The sequence below is a fragment of the Bactrocera tryoni genome, chromosome 4, assembly GCF_016617805.1.
Source record: "Bactrocera tryoni isolate S06 chromosome 4, CSIRO_BtryS06_freeze2, whole genome shotgun sequence".
Taxonomy (NCBI): Eukaryota; Metazoa; Arthropoda; class Insecta; order Diptera; family Tephritidae; genus Bactrocera; species Bactrocera tryoni.
The window spans coordinates 5,138,428-5,145,860 of NC_052502.1; the positions used below are offsets into that span (position 1 = coordinate 5,138,428).

Consider the following 7,433-nt stretch of genomic DNA (forward strand, 5'->3'; position numbering starts at 1 on the left):
CGGCTAGCGATAGCCCCTCGGTAGCTTTGCTCAAAGCTTGTTGAACATACATATAAATATTTAAGTATATCATGGAAAAGCTTCTAATATAAACCATGCCGTCGGAGGAGGTGCCTCAAAACTATAAGGATCTGATATTTGACAAGTAAATTGTAATTAAAATGTATACCGAGTTATTGTATTAATTTCTAAGATCTGACGGTGAATCCAAACAGCCAAAGAAATCAAAAAATGTCAGTTTTCTCTAACAACACTTAACATTTCGCACTTTAGTTGACGAAAAAACAAGTTGGATTTATAGTTAACAGATCACAGTTCGCCCAAAAACAAGCCGCGGTGGCACACGAACTCGTTGGCGCTTATCACTGACCGCCGCCATAAATCAGAAAAAAAGTACACAAATGTGAAAACTTTCAGTGAGTCTACGTTTTTCGCCCAGTCACTGTGGAGCTGCTCCATTGCTCTTAATACATACATATGTAAATATATATAGACATATGCTCGTCTGCTTGTACTTCTGTATGTTTATTTGTTTATTTTGTTTGTTTAGCTTCGTTTACGCGCACGTCTTTCTTCTACACAGATTTTTCAATTTTAAGCCTTTCATGCTTTTAAGTAGTATTTCAGTTTTCGTGTTTGTTGTGCATTTGTTACGTACACTGTGAGGTGAGGCGTTTTTTGGCGTTTATTTCATTTATTCAAACGCTTTTCACGTTGGCCCCACACTAATCAACAGCTATCTACGCATAACGCGTAAACGCGGAGCCCAAAATGTCCAAAGTGAAAGTGTAACTTGGCCCATGCGCACTGGCCATGCCGAGCGCTGTCACCGCGATAATGCGCGCTCAGCGTTGATACCAGCGATCGTCACGCGGTTTCGCAAGTTGGGCGAATTGCAAATTGGTGAGTCCCAAATAGACACGCTTTGCACACACCCGTTAACACAATCAAATGTTTCTTTTTTTATTTTTTGGTTTGCCTAAATGTACTCGCATTTGCGCATGCGCTGTCCGCTTTTCGGCACCAGCAAAAGTGTCACATTAAAGCTATAACTGCAGCATCACAATCTGAATGAAACTTGTGTGTTAATTGCTCCAAGCGCGTTCAACGAGAAAAGCCCCAAAAATTGTTGTGTGTGTATGAGTTAAGCTGTTGAGTAGCCGCCGCAGCCGTCGGGGTCATTTGTGTAGTGTTAAGAGGCGGACGTTAGATTTCACAGTCTGTCGGCTGCATTCAACCAAATACTCTTTGAAAACTTTATGAAAGTAATTGTTATGAAAGTTTTACTGCGCTTACTAATGAGTGTTTACATAACATTTGTGTATGCACGTACTTTTTGAGGGTTTATGATTATGTAAATGAGTAGTGGGATGATATAGTACTCTGATAACAGTCGCTAATAGTCGAATCACATATAACTTTCCTCGCTTTGCTTGACAACTCATGCTTTGACAATGAACCAAAGAAAGGAAAGGGTATATCAGAATGCGTGATTTGCTTGCTGTGCTTCTCTTTAATAAAAATGGCAATTGTTACTTTGCAAAGTCAGTCGACAGTCTGAGCTTAAAACTTTGCGCACACGAGTCACATTGTCGGTGTTTGTCGAAGTCGCAGGCCTTCCAGCACGGTCTTCAACAGGGACCTCTTGCCGGCCCTCCAAAAAAGCTTGGTGCCACCGAAACACACCATTTCTTGCTAAAGCCACATCTTGGTGAGCCTGCTTCATCATATCAAATGTCTCTGTTGCAGATTTACCGAGTTTCACACAGAATTTAATTGCGTACCTTTGCTCTAACGAACGGTGAATTTTCGGCTTGCACCACTCACAGAAACACGTCGCGCGAAAATGTTTGTCCTGACTCTCCAGGTGCTTGAAAACAACCGACCAGCCACTTGTTCGTTAGCTTGGAATGCCATCTACCGAATCCTGTCGGTACGGGCACGCTCCAAAGTACAGTCGCGGCGGAAGAAAATCAGTCCTTTTACTTTTCGGACATACCGGATATATCTTGGTCGGTATGTTTTGTGTTATATCATAGTCACAGAGTGACATGTTACTCATAAGTTTCTAAAGAAGACCAAAGAGGTGAAATTCAGAACAACAGACCATCTGTACCGGAGAATTTTCTGTTTCCCATTGTTCTTAAGAAAGCATATAGAAATTTATTAAATAGTTCATAAAATACTACACCGATAGTTGCTTTGCTTTTTTCCCGCTTATTGGAAGATATGCGATTCATAAAATTGTCAACATTTGGATAAATAGATAAGCCTTTGATATAACCCAAAAGGTGAAATCTCTTCATTTTTACCTCAAAGGAATAAGAAATGTTCAAGCATGGTGGTTGTGGTAGTCGAAAAAGTCGTTTCGTATTTTGTCAATAGGTGTCGTTGCAGTCGTATATCTCCAGTGCAACCAACCACATTGTGTCATACCATATAGTGCTGGAAAGTTGAGATTTTAAGCTTCATTTGACCAAAAAACAATTAAATTAAGGGAAGTTGAAAAAAAGTTACAGCTGTTCAAAAATTAGTGAAAATAATGAAAAAAGCCGTTTTATTTTGAAATTTTTGCATTAAAAAAAGGAAGAATGCCACGGAAGTCACCAATGAAATTTATGAAGGTTACGGAGGCGATGCTGTATCAGTTCGTGTAGCACAACAATGGTTCGCTCGCCTTCGTTCTGGAAATTTGAAAATTTCGATTTACACTGATGGAATAATGTCTCTAGCGGAAAAATGGCAAAAAGTGGCCGACCCAAATGGTAAATATTTCTTTAATTATTTATTATTATAAATAAAAAAAAAAGTTGAAGTTTGATTAGAAATACGAAAAGACTTTTCTTTCGAATACCCTATATTATAGAGAGGTATATGGTATATTTAGTAATTGTCATTTCCTATTCATGTAAATAAAGCATTGGCTGCACCTTTGGGTGTGTCACTATCATTAAGAATCTACAAGCACATACATACCTACATATTTAAGTGTATCGTTGACATAATGTAAATGAAAAGTTTTGTTCGTTTTATAATGGAACAAACATATCAAATGATGTGGCATCTACAATGTGTGTAAAAAATACTTAATCGATTTTTTTTTATCAAAGGGTTAGGTAAGTATAAAAATTAAAAAAATAAATTGTTTTGGTTTTGAATTCATTTTTGGGCCCAAAAACATTAAGCAATTAATAGAATAGTGAAAACATTAAGCTGTCTAAAAATCTGACATTGATCAGCTGATTACTATGAATTCGTTATGAAAAATCGCTTGAGGAAGATGCAAAAAAAACAACGATCTACTACTACCTTGAATTTGAGTGCGATTCCAAAAAATGTTTGACCACGCGTTAGACATTGGTGGAAGTGTGGGCCGTATACTCGTACTAGTAGTTTTTCATCAAACATAAATTTCTTATTGTGGCAACACAACTTTTTGCTGCAACAAATTGTCACAGAAACGTTGATTGCGTGATGAGCAGCAATCAAAAGAGAAAGCCTTTGACGATCTTTGGTTTCAGCATTTGCACCTTTTTATTTATTTTTAGAAAATTAACCTTTAACGAGTTGCAGTACACATACATGCAAATTAATATTTAATATAAACAAAATTAGTTGAAAGAACACTGTTTATGACCGATTTTATTATATTTTCATGAGTTTACTATATTATATGAGTCATATGCATGTAAGTATATATAACGATTTGCGAAACAAACATTAATTAAGCTTTCAAATTTCACTCGACCCTTTTAACTTCAATTAGACACAGACCCCAGGCATCTAACTAGCCCTAACAAAAGCAATTGTATGTACAAGTATGTATGAATTATATTTTTAAACAAAAGTCTTGCTATTCGTCGGTCCACGAGGATCGCTGCATTTGCTGCAACACAAGACAAGCTATCCGATCTGCTGGCAGACAGACAGGTGTAATTGAAAATCTAGTCAACGACTGAAGCCAAGTGCCCAGCGGCATATTAACAACAGCATAAAGAGCATATTTTTTAATTAAATGTGTTTCCATGTTATTTTTTCTTATTTCCACTTTATTTTTGCTCGCATTGGAATTAATATGTGATACGCGTATTAAAGCGAAACCAAGCAGCAACCGATTTTGTAAAAAAGCCAACGAAGTCCAACTTTGGCTTGAGTCGAACGACCGTTGGGGCTACAATGAAGGACAGCTTTATCAGCTTTGAAGCGTAAAAAAGCATGAAAATGAACAATTACTGAACTTATGACCCAAAGTACGCAAGTCTACAGGTGTCTAACAATGTGAAGTACCCAACTTATTTTTATGTTAAAAAGATAAAATTAATTAAATTATTGCACAGCGGGAGTGCAAGTTGCAAGCGGCTGATTTTCTTTGTTAGATTTCATTGCCAACTTTCACAGTCGCTAATTGTCGATTTAATTTGCTCTAAATTTTTTTCGCGCTTATCAAAGAGTTGCTTTGTTGAAAGAAGTCGAAGGTAAGGCGCAGCCGCAGCATGCAACCACAGCAAAACGAGCAAATAAAATACATACAAATATATATGAGTGTGTGTGAATGTTGATTGCAGTATTTGTGTAATGTTTTGGATCGCTTTAAGCTCGAGTTGTCATGCAACTTTTGCAAATTTAAAGAAACAACTGATACTCTTTATTGTTGGCGCTGTTAATGCGGTGCTGATGGTGCTCCACTGTCTGCAGTTTCGCAAACTCAGCTCGAAAATCGGTCAATGCAGCGAGAGCATTTGTGCGCTTACATCAAAACAAAGCGTCGCATAGATATATGGCCATGGAAATAGTGACACTTTGGAAATTGCATACACTTTGAATACGACACAAGTGAAACGGCGAAGTACAGAGTTTTAATAATATATAAAGGGTGTCTCAGAATTAACCCAATATTGGAATTAACTAGAAAACACAGTTTTTAGTCTTTCGGTTGTAATTTTTTATTTGAATCATAATGTACGTAGAATTAGGTTATTTATCGACGAACACTGCTTTCCATGCACATGAGCATTCCTTTATCGAATGTGGCTGAATTTCACTGATACAATGTTGAATATTGTCCTTTAGCTATGGCATGTGGCACCATACTCTTGAAATCACATATTGGCCGCATCAATATCACTAAATTATGTAGCAATATCGAGCATCAGTAACAGTCACTGCTTGACCAACCTCATTTGCAAAAAAGCATGCTTCAATTCTCCATCCCAAAAACGTTGAAGATTCATTTGTTTTCCGATCACATGTGGATTCTCAGAACCCCAAAAGCGGCTATTTGGCGTTTAACAAACCGATCAAGGTGAAAATGTGCTGCATAACTTAGAATGATTTTGCACGAAAAATCAGCATCCAAGTTTTCATTATTTTTAAAATATTGTTTAATAATTAAGAGGCTACATGGGTGTACGGGTTTCAAAAAATCAATTCTTTTTGTTGTCTTATTAAATTCTACAATATCTCTAGAATATTGTTCTAAATTTTCAAGTCGATCCGAGTAATAGTTTCGGAGATACCGCCTTGAGAACTTGTGCGCTCGAGACTAGCTAGGCTAAGTGTATCGTCTTTAAACGCGTTTTTCTCGAAACTGTGTTTTTGAAGTCGGTTGGTAAGCTTTCTGAAGAACTACTTAACCGATCTTTCTGAAATTTACATTACACAGGTCTTTGAGATACAGTTCTTAAAGACTTGGACGAAGGTTTTTTTTTCGATTACAACTATTTGGAAAAAATGTCGCGAAATTTTCGCTAAATATTTTGTACTTTTTGGAAAAATGTCTGCAAAAAACTAATTTTCATTTCACTAAAATACGTATTTTTTCACTTTTTGATGACTTCTGTAAGGAGTTATCCAGCCAACGCGAAGCGCATCTTTTTCGGCGTGTGGTCACGAAATGGCGTCGTAATGGCAATGAATTAAAATTTTTTTTTTCAAAAATTTCAGAATTTATTAGTTCATAGTGTATGTTTGTAACAATAAAAATTGTAATAAAATATTTAATTTTTATATAAGAAAAAAATTTTAAAAGGCTGTTTTGTCAGCTGTCGAATTGCTTTTTTTGTAGGGTTGTCAACAGTTTTATATGTACTATATATAAATAGCGACAAATTTAAATCTTTGGTTAGTTTTGAGACACCATTTCCTTTAATGACTGGAAGATGACACTAATTTATTGATACCGTCTCAAAAAATCCACAATAAATAGTATTATAGTTAAATTTTATAGTAATTAGACAGGACCTTGTAATTAAATTTAAAAGCTTTCCAGAGTGGATCATAAAATTTGAAATAAAGATTGTTACAAAGAATTGGGTGTGCACATCGGATTTTTTCGTGATAAAACTTCAGAACAAGTTGAATTTTTTAGACAAAATTATAAAAAACACGAAATTTGAACGCTATGAATGGAGCAAATAAATTTAATTCTTGGAAGACATCTTGCTCTTGGTCACTGTATAACTAACTCAAGTAACTTTTTTTTCTCCATTGATAAAAGAAACAAAAATAAGAGACTTTGATCTAGATGGTTCCACATTAATGCCCGTAATCGCATACAAATATGTACAGCTGAATGTACAAGTGGGTAGATGCGTTGTGAAAGACGCCGGTTTGTGCTGTAAGTCAACAACTGGCTGCTGCAGTAAGAAATCGCACTAAAAACATATTCACGCCAAACTACTTATAGGTACTACAAAATCTTTTACAACAACAAAAAATTAATCTATATATAAATAATATCGTTTAGCAACTGCAGTGCATGTTCAACGCAATTTCAGCTAGCCGTAAGCACTAAACAGCATCATGACAATTCAATGAGATCACGCACAGTCAATTAGATGTCAATATTACACGCCACAGACGCACCTCTACGACTTACAAAAATAAACACAAAACGCACTGATTAAATAGCACGCGCATGCGCAACCACTATGACAGGTTAAACGAAAAAAGAAAACCACAACAACACAAATTTGATAAGAGCAATGCAAATAGCTTTTTATGCTGATTTTTATCTTTTTCCGAGTTTACGCTATGCAATAATCGTTATAGGTCACGTTGTATGTGTTATACGTACACCAACCGTCTTAACCTTCGCTAACACGCTGAAGTAGAATAAATTTCACTAACGCCTCTCGTATTGTTTAACCGTTTGCCGTTGGTCGAAACGTTTGCTAAAAGTCGCGCTACTGCACGCAGCCATGCAGTGTTAACAACTGATTTGAACCCGGCCCAAAGCGTTTGGCCGAAGTTGTTGGCGCCCATTCGCGCGCTATAGACACTTCATCACTCTCACTGACGGCTGAAAACGCTCTCTCGTCGCATAGGCACATATGTGTATGTGTGTGTGCGCCTGTGTGCTTTTGAATGCACATTCGATGTTGGCCAACGTTCGCATGTTATTGTGGTTGACCAAGTCTTACCGATTTTATACT

The 7,433-nt window shown here is 36.6% G+C and overlaps 1 protein-coding gene across 4 annotated transcripts in view; it reads right to left on the minus strand.

Moving 5' to 3' along the window:
* LOC120775514 overlaps positions 1–7,192 on the minus strand; it is a 17,762-nt gene extending 10,570 nt beyond the window's left edge. Inside the window, exon 1 of one of the 4 annotated variants that reach the window (XM_040105723.1) lies at positions 7,082–7,192. The gene's annotated coding sequence lies outside the window, so the exon portion shown is untranslated. Of the gene's footprint in view, positions 1–6,877; positions 7,008–7,075 lie in introns of those variants that run through there. The other 3 variants (XM_040105722.1, XM_040105725.1, XM_040105726.1) reach the window with 3 other exon arrangements.
* Between the last annotated feature and the right edge of the window lie 241 nt (positions 7,193–7,433).